Below are 12,626 nucleotides of genomic sequence, written 5' to 3'. Positions count from 1 at the left end.
TAATAGCGTATCTTCAGGCTAATCTTTGACACTATACATGTTCTGTATGTGTTGTATGTAAATGTATCTTATATGGAGACCCATTTAGTCTGACACGGCTACAGACCTTCAGGACAATGCTCAAGTACAGTTACATTCCCTAAAAAGAGCAACTTGTGTGGGATATCCCTCTGATCCCTCTTAGCCCGATGATGTAGGAGATTTTCTTTGGCTCAAAACTGCAAACAGCCACCTATTCTTGAGGTAGGCCACCAATGCTGGAATCTTCTCTGCTGTTTCTTTGTTATCTTGCAAATTAATTATCTTAGGAACTGCATTGGTTCGGTAAAAGGGCCAGTTCTCAGGTAAGGAGTTAGGCACCCATTCAGTGAATTAGTAGTGGATCAATTCTTTGGTAAACATCTATTCTTCGCTGTTCCATGCTGGTCCCAACTGTAATGTCTAGGCTTGAATCTTTAGAGATCATGTGTCAGGATTCCGCCATCCTGGCACCACACTATATTAACTGGGGAATTTACAGGAATAGGACTACATACATTTTATTTTTTTTGCAGAGTTTTATATAGCGCGAACTAGAATCGAATACTGGACTGGAAACTAAAGCCCATCTTTGTGTTCATTCTAATAATTTACACTCAGTTTTAAAAACTGTGTTAGTTAGTGTGTAAGTGTCATGGGGAAGAGCTTACCTAGGAGGACTTTCTATATGAAGTAATTATTCTATTCATTGCCCACAAGATCCTGCTTTGTGAGCCAGTTTCTGCGCAGTCAACTTCTTAAAAAGCTGAAAGAACGAATAGTCTTGTGATCTTTTGCAACACTCATCCTTTGCTTAATTTTACAATATTCTACTTTGCTCCAGAGTCAGAGCTTTAAGTGGTATGAAACAAGTGTGTGCGTGGCTTGAACGCAAAAATGTAATATCTGCGATTGCCATAGCACACAGCCTGGACTGTATTTACACTACGTGTACCCAATGGGCTGAAGTAGCCCTTTAAACGTCTCAGGCCTGCCATTGGAGCCTGTGTGGGCAGTTTAAACTGCCATTTCGACCAGGCAAAAGAAACCTTTTGCCAGGCCTAAACCTTACTTAATAATACATGGAAGTCAATCCTAGGGTAGTCCCTAAATCAGAGGTCTTCAAACTTTTTTACTCTGAGCCCCCCCTAAGCAAAATGTTTTGAGGTCGGGCCCCCCTCCAAAACTTTATGGGAAGGATTGGGGGAGCGGGAGGGACATGGCTGCGTGCAGGGAGCGGGGCTTATGAGATGATTTCAGGAATACTTTTTCTATAGCTTATGAACCGCACCAAATATGAGACTTGTATAACAGCAAATGCATCAAACAAAAACAGATATCCCAAACAAACTACTCCCCATAATTGGGGTGTTGTGAGCCCCTCATACTCTTTGACCCCAATGCAACAATACCTGCTGCACTAATGATAACTGCAGTCCTGAGTAGCAGGCTATCTCCTCTGCCTCTTTTACCTCGTCCCCACCATGATGTATCATCACCTCTGTCCTAATGCTTGAAAGAACAATAGGCTCTGATGCCCCTTTTTCTAAAGGTAGACAGTCATACTTGTGATGCAGTGGGCCCCCCAAATTCCTGGCCCCCAGTCCTGCTGCATCTGCTCCTTTATGATAACCAGCAGTGGCCACTTACACACTTGGCAGCAGTACCAGCTTCACTAATGAATGACCCTTAAAAAAAAAAACACTTATATTGTCCCCTTCTTTGGGGTATCTCTCAGAAGAAGCTGTCTCTGGCCATTTGTAAACATAAAAATGAGTCTGCATACAGTGCTCCTTATTCTGGCCCTTCTCTTTGACAATATCTTTGAACCTTGCTCCTTTCCTAGACCATTTCTGTGAGGCCCCAAGGATGGAGAGGATTAGGGCTCTGCATCTGAATGCAACCCTGCTGGCCTTCTACCTGCCACCCCATGGACTCTGCTTTCACAAAAAAAACTTCCCCTGAATGGTTAATACTGACTTTGAGATGCCGGTGCCTGAAACGAAGTGTGGCAGTAGTACAGAAAGTTAAAAAAGAAACCGGCCTTCTTACCAGCCATTAATTGATTGAGTCACTTAAAGCCAGGGCCACTGGAATTATGAGTTTCTGCAGCAGCAGCTTTTTCCACATAATTATCAGTTTAGTGCATTTGCTACATGTTCCGGAGCAGTGGAAGGCCCTTTGCAAAGATTGACTGGTAATCTTGTAGTTGCTTTCTGCTGTATTTGGGTGTTAAACTGGCACTAATGAGGTGAAATATTTCCTCTGACAGCGTTACAGTGAGTTAAAATGACAAAATAATGAAGTAATGCTAACCACACAATGTGGCGCATTGTGCCACATAATTTACCTTTCTTGCCGCATAATTTAGTCAAACCTGCCACATAATGTTGTCCTCTTCTGCTGAATAATTCCAGTGGATCTGCTTAAAGCTTTATGGTGGCAAAGATCTCTTCTTTTTAAGATGTAATGTAAAGGAGTTATCAGCTGGGATCTGGAATAGTGAAGACACTTACAAAAATGTCTGCATTAGATACAGTTTGATTACTTATTACTAAAAAGTATTTTTTGTAAGAACTTGTTTTATCTCAATCACTGCATCATTTTGCAGCAGCCTAGCTTAGAGTATTTAAATACTGTTTTAAAATAATGACTTACATATACATAGTGCTTTCTGCTACAGTCTGGGCCCTCATAGCACTATAAACAGGGCCATTGGAATTATGCGGCAGGAGACGGCCAAATTATGCAGCATGGTTGACAATTCTGCAGCAAGCAAAGGCGAATTATGCTGCATATTTGTCTATAGCATTACTGCACTATTTTGCTATTTTTACACTTGTTAACATTGTCCTGGCCTTTATTGCCCCTCATAAGTACCACATTAACAACCACATATAGCAAAAAGCAACAGAAGGTGACCAGTCTACCTTTAGAAACGGCCGTCCACTGTGAGGTAACGTGTTGCTGCATTTTTAAATCTGCAAATTATGCTGCAGATGATGGATTATGTGGCAAATGAGGGAAAACCCTAACTATGTGCTGAGAGTGCAGGGTGAGTGTGATCGTGAAGGGTGAGAATGAGCAGTGAGTTGTTTGAATGCAGGGTGAATTCCCAGACACTTGAAGTTAATCAGCATGTTATTGATGTGGTGTAGGGTTTCAGATATAAGTTAATCTATTGCCATTATGGAATTAATCAGGGAATCGAGGGTGAAAGAAATAATGTGCTGATCCCGCAACATTTCCAGTCTTCTGATTAGGGTTGCCAGCTCATTATTTTGATGTTGCAGACATTACAAAAATAAACATTCACCTGAAGCCCTATTTTCAGCACTTATCTGTGCGTACTTTTAAAAGCAAATATAAAGCACTTTTAAATGTGTTCTAGGGCTGCCTGAAACCTAAAGCCCTATTTTCAGCACTTATCTGTGTGTACTTTTAAAAGCAAATATAAAGCACTTTTAAATGTGTTCTAGGGCGGTCTGAATGATTCATGACTGAAAATAAAAGGAACCTACAGAAAGTCACTTTACAAATGAATACATACTTTTTTATTTAAGAATATATATAGTGTCAAAGCAGGGTCTTTGCAGGCTCTTTAAACATACAAAGCTGGCATTTTTTCTATTAGCAACCCTTTTTTGTACTCCTTTTCATGAAATGCATTTTCTCACTACAGCAGTAAATTTATAATACAATTGTAAGGAATAGGCAGAGTCGGGGCCCAGGAAAAAGAAAAAAAAACTAAGCTTCGGTAACCAGCTCCTGAAGGTATTTAAATGGTCGTTAAAGACCTGGGAAATACTCGGTTGTGCTGGAGTCTTAATAAGACTCCAGACACTGCCCGCCGAGCCCATTTGTAGAAACCATCGCAATGGACCGCACACCGCTAGCCCCTCCTCCGGATCCCCCCTAGGGACTCTGGTACATGGAGTTCTTGAGTGGTTCACCCCAGTGGGTGCAAGTAGGTACTTGTTGAACTGATGATCTCTAGACCCGATACATGTCCCGGGTTTTTGGATATCGCCCGAGACATGGCTCGGGTTTCGGGATAACTTCCCTCATCAGTAGAGATAATAGTTAGGGGTGGAAGAGAAGGCCGCCAAGCAACCGTCAAAGTCCTCGATGCCCGAACCGGCACGCAGGTGCGTCGTCCAGGAACTCGTCAGCTCAAAGCTCAGGGGAGCCAATTTGTAGAAACCATCGCAATGGACCGCAAACCGCTAGCCCCTCCTCCGGATCGCCCCTAGGGACTCTGGTACATGGACTTCTTGAGTGGTTCACCCCAGTGAGTGCAAGTAGGTACTTGTTGAACTGATGATCACTGACCTCTGGCCCCACGGCAACTCTGAGGGCTTTGGAGTAAATGAAGACAGCCTGGAAATACAGCAAATAAACAAACATCGCTGCACTTCCAGGCGTCTTCATTTACATGTGCTTGCAGAGGCCTTTGCGCCCCCCTGGGAACCCATCCATGCCACCCAGGGGGGCGCGCCCCCCAGTTTGAAGAACTGTGCCCTAAATAGTCAATAAGGCAGGGTGCAGTGCATTTAAAAAGTTGGGCATGTAATTTTAACTTTTACCCGTCCTAGTAGTGAAAACTCTTGTATTCTGTTTTCACTACTGCAAAGACTGCCTCTCCTATAGGATAACATTGGGTTAACCTATCACATTTAATAAGTGATAACGTTCAATTGGGAGCAGGTAGGAATCCCCAGTTTGGTGCATAACGATTTTTAATGTAAACCCCTCTTTAATGGTAAAGTCAGATTTTTAAGTAAATTCTGAAAATGCATTTTAGAGGCATTTTGTGCCTGCAGCCTGAATCCGCAGTCACATGACGAGATGTAGCTGGCTGTTGGTCTTTGTATATTGCTCACAGACAGTGAGGGAAAGGGGGGGAATAGGTGCTGGCAGGATGGGCCCTCTCAGACTTGATGAGGGAGTACCGGAAGAGGGGAGGAGCGAACACCAACAGTAAAAAAGCAAAACAGGCAAAACCCTGAAAACAAGGGCTAGATGGTGAAGGACATAGCCCGCTACTACCGGGCTGGGCTGTCTGTCTTTGACTTGCATGTCAGTGTCTGCACAAAAAGTGTAACGGCAAGCATTGAAAATGCACCAGCCAACCTCACATTCCAAAGTCTGTCATAAAACACCTCTCACAAACGCTGCTTGAAATTATTTCTAAAAACAGGCTAGTTGCTTGATAAAGACAAGTAAATACGGACAAGATTCCATAAAGATGTGGTGCTGTTAACTTCAGTGAGAGAAGGTAATGTTTTTGTCATCTACATTTGTGTAGCGTCTTCTAACATTATCATGACACACAGAGCGGGCAGTGACTAGTAAAACTATAAAAGTATGGTGGGGTACAACAGCACCAAACTCACCATATTTACTGTTCCGCACTTTTATCCCCATTTCAGCGTCCTCGAGCAGGAAAAGGAAGGACTTCCTTCCTGCTCAGGGGAACACCAACATCCAATCCTGGATCTGCTCTCATTGGTGGGAGCTGGCTAACTCCGCATTCATTTTGAGGCTGGGGGGCCTGTGACAGAAATCCCTCAGCTGTTTCACAGCCATGGGATTGCTGGGTGCACACTGCGCATGTCAGGCTGGCAGTAGCAAACCAGCCAGCCAACCCATGTGAACTGCAGGGGTAGCTGTAATCCTGCAATCGTAGGACTCAACCCCACCCCCTGCACTCACACTGGGCTTGCAAGTAAAATGTCATTGATGTGCCATTTTACTTATTTGTTTGTCCCTGCTGCACTCTCAGCAGGTGGGGCAACGCTCCTCTGCTCTCAAGGAGGGGCTCCCCCCCGAGAGCGAGGCTTAATAATGTCTGTGAAAGGTAACCTCATCACAAGGGAGGTAAAGTTCACAGCCTCAGTCTAATACACATAAAATGTTATTGAAAGTACCACAATGGCCTGTACATCCAGCAAGCAATGCTACTCATGCAGAAAACACCATAAAGATCGCTCGGGCATCGCAGCACGGACTAGTTATTTCTGTATTCACAGTAAGCACTTAAACATCTAATACAGATATCTCCATTTGTTGGACGCTTTTTAGGTCTGGCTCGACAGCCCAATTGTCTGCAAGATGTATTGTTACCAATTCTTCACACAATGAATAGAGGGGGCTTTGGCTGCACCCAGAGTTAAAACTCACTTCATGCTACTGGTATTTGGTGCACATTTCCGTCGTTCGAGAATTAATTCCATTGGAATGCATAAAAGATTATTTATTTTACATATTAAGTGTACAATCAACCATCACTCAGTTTGTCACATTCAATTCGGTATCTCATACATGCATACTATATAGGCAATATGGCCCACTTTAATGTGATCAACAGCATTTGTGTACGAAAAACATTGAAAAAAGCATCTGTAAATGCATCTTTTCATGTGCTGCCACATTGACGTAGAATGTGTTTTCATTGTCATTACTTGTTTAGAATTAGAAACCCGTTTCTAGAACTCGATCCAAAACTTCTGAGGCGCCTTACATCCGCACAGGGCAGCAATGACGTAAATACATGTGCAAAGTGTAATTAAGTTGAATTACTGTTTTGAAAGTTCAGGGCCGGGTGAGTCCTGCAGCAGGCCGGCGTGCTAAAGTCACGTGGAGAGATCATCTGACTGCGCCTGAGAAGAGGCCCCGTGTAAACGGATCCAGAAGTAGCAATGTGCTGTTTGTGGTCACCCGAATGGTAGGCTCCACCAGTGTAAACTAACAACAGGGTTATCTACCATCGGGAGCACACGATATCGCACGATCAGCGCCAAACACAGCTGACTGCAGTGTTGCAATGTTTGGAATCAAATACGACCTCGTGGAGGAAATGACTTTGGAGTGGCCGGCAACGCTGCAAAAGAGGTTTTTTTTCTGATTGCTTTAAAAGCAGAAATGGGAAATATCGCAAATAGTAAATCACTTGTATTCGGCAGGCCTGCTAAAATGTACACATTAGTACATGGGAAGGGATGTTAAATGCCCAATTTCCCAGCAAGTCAATGTAGAGGGGATTAGCTAAACATATATCTTAAGTACCTGTAATCATTTCATACATACTACGTTTGGCTAACCCCGTGACAGAAATGCTAATGTATCTGTTTATAAAAAACTAATAAAATACTTTGAAATAAAAAAAAAAGCACAGCACCAACCAAAGGGGTAGGGAGGAACCTAGGGTGAGGAAGAAGCATGAAGTTGGCCCAACTCCCTGCAGTGTAATTTTTTATTTATTTTATTATTTTTTCATATATGGTTGCTCTGCGTCTTCTCTGCTGCTGGCGCTTTGCCTCCCCCTGCCTGCCTATGCTTCGGTGATGGCTGGCCATCAACGGAGTCCAGTCTCGGCGGCGCTGGTGCCTGGTGGCGTTTCTCCGCCTGGCTGTTGAGGATCTGGGATGAAGTCTTACAACCCAATGCCTTCCAGGTTCAACTTCTGGCGATTCTCCCACGCTTGCCCTCTTGCTTTGCCTCCCGTGGGACGACCGGGACTCTCCAGGTTGTGCCAGGTACAGGGGTGCAGTTGCGGGGAATTTCTGGGTGCTGCGGAGTGACGCCCCGGGCTTTTCTTTGCTATCCGAGCTTGGGGGGTGTGCCCTCCTGGACTGCGTTTCTGCCTCCTTCGGTCTGGGACCACTGCCCCTGGCATCCAGGCAGACTTCCCCAGGCTCACCCCTCCTGATCATCCCCCAGCCAGAGCCTGTGCACTCATCTTACAGCCTTCCGTTCGCCTTCGGTTTTGTGGCTGCGTCCCCTCTCAGACTCTACTAAATGGAATCCTGCTCTCTTGGTTCCTCTTCCAGATTCTGGACTTTGGTGACTTTTGTTCATCCCGCCATTTGGGGATGGTCTCTGTCTATACCCATGCCCCGGACCAGTCATTTTGTTTGACCTTTGTTCCGTTCCTTCTTCCCTCCCAACTCCTCCTGATGACTCTCGATCTTTTTTTCTCTTTTTACTGGACTGCCTTAAATATAAATATATATATATATATGTGTGTATATGTATATATGTATTATATAATTGTCCAAGTCTAATCGCTGTTGAAATGTAATCCTGTGTGAATTTACTATTTGTATATATAGAACTCTAACCACTAGTATACATAGTAGACCTTTGTACTTACTCCCATTCCTATGTGATTTTAGAGTTCATCTGTTTGTATCTCTTTCTTGTGTGACTTTACAACTTGTACGTGTGCAATTTTTTCCTATTTATATCTCTTCCTTTACACCTTGTACATTTTCAATTTTTTTCCAGTTTTTATCTCTTATGTAACTCATGTAATCCAAAGTCCTTATGTAACACAACTGGTTCTTTTGTAAAGCGCTCGGACTCCTTTGGGTAATGTTCGCGCTATATAAAATTGTATTAAATTAAAAAATGTAAAACATTTATTAACACCCCAGAGTGGTTTCACACCCACAGCATCTCTGGGGCGAAGGGTGACCAGTGCAACAGTGCGGTACATGTCTACATAGGTTTGTATGTACAAGCAGCACAGTGCGAGTTGGTGGTGGTACCCAAACAGCCCTTCCCTGAACACGCATGAGAAAGCAGCAGGTCAGGCGAATCGTGATAGAACATGTGCCAGAGACACACTATGTATGGAAAGCCGGACTGGGCAGGACCCGAAGGGAACAGCGACATTTCTCCACTAAACTCGCCAACTTACGCGGGAAACTCCCTGATTTTGTAAGCCCAAAGGGCAGTATTTTCTCGCGCCTAAAATGTCCTGCACTTCAATGTCAATCAATGGGGAAAATAGATTTTACCTCATTTTTTTTCAAAATCTTCCTCCTTTGTGTTTCAGAAGTAATATGGGTCCTTATTGGTATCCGGCGATGACAGCCCAAGCAGTTTAGATGATGTGTACCACAAAACAACATGAAATTACATAAAACAGGGGGGCGCTAGAGGGCGCACTGCGGGATGGCTGGCTGAACTGTCAGCTCCGCCGGATGGACGCCACCATACTGACCATTTCGCCCTTCTAAACCACCGACCCAGCTGATCTGCGACCAGCTCCGCGTGTCGGAAGCTAAAGCCGTCAAGATGATCTGATTCTGACGGAGTTTGGTGAGCTGCACGGTGAGAAAACAGCGGAAACCCAAGACGCCGCCGGGGCACTGACAAGATGGCCGCGCCTGACGGCTGCTGCTTTGAAGCGACCAACTGACCAGCGGAGCGCTGAGGGTTGCGGCGGCGTGATCTCAGGCCGAGCCGCAGCGGCTGTAGGAGCAGCGAGGCGACAAGACAACGGAGGCCGGTAGATGCGGAAAAAAACGGAGAAGTCCGGTGTGCGTTCCACTGCGCCTAAGATGGCGGCGGCGCTGGAACGCACGAGACCGGCGGTATCGGCGGCCCCTGGGACAGGCGGCATGGAGCCCCATCGGGAGCGGGAATAGCGACTGACGAGGTGAGCCAACCCAGCGCTAAGCGCCGCCTGACCAGACCAGCTGACCCCCCAGACCGGCGAGCTCCCTGCACAGTGCGCTCAACGGAGGTGCGTGGAGCTTCCCTTGAAGAAGTAGACGCCACCTCCCACACCCACAGCGAGAGAGTTCTGGGCCGGAGTGCGCCATTGGGTACTCACCACGTCTAAACTCTGACACCGGACCGGTATCGAGCAGCAAACCAATCAACGTCCCCTGACTGCCACACCCGGGGGTAAATGAGCAGACGCACCCAGAGGGGGGGGGCCCAGGCACCAGCGGGAAAGAGCACGCTAACGGCCGGCAGCCCAAACGCGGCCGCACAAACCTCGCCACTACCACTGCGGACTATGGGGAAGCCGGACAAACAACAGTCCAAGCTCCCCTTTGAAACAAGGAAGCAGCCCAAAACAATGTCGGCCACCCTTGAAACCGAAGGTGACGTTGAAATGGCGGAGGGGTCTGCCATGGAAGCGGTGCTTCGTGCAATCCAGCAGAGTCTGCAGGAAATGAATGGGAAATTGGACAGCGTGGTGCAGCGAGTGGACAGTATGGCGGCTAAAATAGAGAAGCACGACGAGCGCCTGGAGGAAGCAGAACAACGGATATCCAGGGTGGAAGACGACCATGCAACCACGTCGAAGGTATGCGGAGGACTGGAGAAAACGGTGGAGACCCTTCGAGCGAAGGTGGAGGACCAAGAAGCGAGGTCCAGGAGGAACAACATCCGAATTTCCGGCCTGCCGGAATCCACCAACACAGGGAGGATGGAAACGTACATAGAGTCCCTCCTAACAGAAATCTTTGGCGCCGACAAACTGTCCTCGGTGTTCCTGATCGAGAGAGCGCACCGCTCCCTGGCGCCAGTCCCGAAACCGGGGGCCGCTCCACGAATGATCATAGCGCGTACGCTCAACTATAGGGACAGAGACACAGTCCTCCGACTCGCCAGAGAAATGGGAAAAATCACACACCAGGGTAACACGCTGGAATTCTACCCTGATCACACCATGGCGGTGCAGCAAGCACGAAAGGAATTTGCGCCGGTGAAGAAGAAACTGCGTGACCTTGGTCTGGAATATGCCATGCTGTACCCGGCCAAACTTAAAATCACGAACCTGAGTAAACCGGTCATCTTGCAATCAGTACAGGCGGCGCACGAATTCATCAAACAGCAGGGGAAGCGAAGGAAGGAGCAGAACAGAGCGGAACCGACCAGCGATGTGGAATGAACGATAGGGTGGCATGGAAACCTTGATGAACACGAAAGCGGCCCAGGGACCAAGCAGAGGCGTATGGGTGGCGCACACTGACTCACCCCGGAACACTTGGCCTGGAGGTGTACTGCCACAGACCTTTCTTTTTTGAACACTGAAGCAGCGGACCTGAGATGTCTGTCCTCGCAGTGAGTAATGGGGGACCATGGGACCACAGATGGCTGCACGACGAGGCATCATAAACAGGGGGACAAGTGGCTCCAATGGTAGTAGCGTGTAGTAAGGGGGGTGCAGACGCTAGCCCTAGGACCAACCCTCGTTGCTAGCACTGGAACGAACCGCAGCTACCGAATGTCCCTGAGGTATATCGAATCTTGATGGGGGGAATTGTTCGATGGCGCCCGCCTACTTTTTGTTGGAATTTGGTGGGTGGAGGGTGAAAAAACTACACACACGACATAAAAAAGTCGACATGGGCGTCCGTCCACGTCCACTACGTGGATGGAGATGTGTGAACCTGGCGATACCCCCGAGCGGGGGCGCCCCAAAATGTGTTTTCAAGTTCAGATTAAGTTAGTTAAGGGATGGCTTTGGCACAGTTCGGGCGCTAAAGTGGGTGGGGGGGAAAAGGGGGAACTGGGTATGTTTGAATCGTCGACTCTGTGTCTGAGAAGCATGGCAAACTCCAAGACCATACATGAGCGCACACTATGTAGTAGCGGCCTCACCGACCTGGCGGGGATCACGCATCGAACACTTCACTGTTTACTGCCTGTTTGGAGCCGTACACGGCTGCCACACTTTGAAATAGAAGCCAAGATGAACACAAATGACTATGGCGAGAGTTAACACATTAACCCTGATCACGTGGAATGTGAGGGGACTGGGGAACCCGAGAAAGATAAGGCAGATGTTTGCTTATTTTGACAGATTGCATGCGGATATAGTGTATCTACAGGAGACACACCAAGATGCTGCACACACATCTACACTAGGGACACGGTGGGCTGAATCAGTCACAAGCTCTAACTACTCAACGTACTCCAGAGGGGTTAGCATCCTCATACGTAGGGGAACACACTTTGACATTACGAATGTGACCAGGGACTCAGAGGGCAGGAGTGTGATGGTGGAGGGGAAGGTCAGGGGACAGAGACTCCTGTTACTAAACACGTATGGCCCTAATGTGGATGACCCGGGGTTTTACAGGAAAATCTGGCAGACACTCGCAGATACACATATAGACCACATACTATGGGGAGGTGATTTCAATGTCGCGCTACAGGATCAATTAGACCGGGCTGCACACACCACGGAACACCACAAACATGCCAGACATATGCTGCGGGACGCAATAGAGGACCTCCAGCTGACAGACATTTGGAGGAAGAGTAACGCAGGGATCACCGCTGCTACACACGTTAATGCTGCAAACAACAGCTGGGCGCGACTAGATTATTGGCTTGGTACCAGAGAGATACTAACATGGGTTCGACACATCTCACATCCGCCCAGGACACTGTCAGATCACAATCCAGTTTTGCTAAAGATAGAGGTCCCTCATTATGAACCGCCGCCCTTCACTTGGCGTTTCAACGCGACAGCTCTGAAAGACCCACTGTATGCCACCACAATACATGAGGCAATAATAGATTACTTCGCTATAAACGGCCCGTCCACGGATGACCCCTGCCTCCTGTGGGAAGCGTTTAAGGCCACAATCAGGGGGGCATGCATTAGCACGTCATCAGGCATACTGAAGGACATCAGGCGGCAGCTGCGCATGCGCGAAACAGCGATACAGGAGCTGGAAGACAAATACACGCACACTGGAGACACTAAGGTGCTAGGAGACATACACACCCTTCTGACAGAACACAAACAGTTTGCATCGGATGAACTCAAATACGTCACTAAACGGGCGACG

The sequence above is a fragment of the Lissotriton helveticus genome, unplaced genomic scaffold (assembly GCF_964261635.1).
Source record: "Lissotriton helveticus unplaced genomic scaffold, aLisHel1.1 SCAFFOLD_923, whole genome shotgun sequence".
Classification (NCBI taxonomy): Eukaryota; Metazoa; Chordata; class Amphibia; order Caudata; family Salamandridae; genus Lissotriton; species Lissotriton helveticus.
This window is presented reverse-complemented; position numbering follows the sequence as displayed.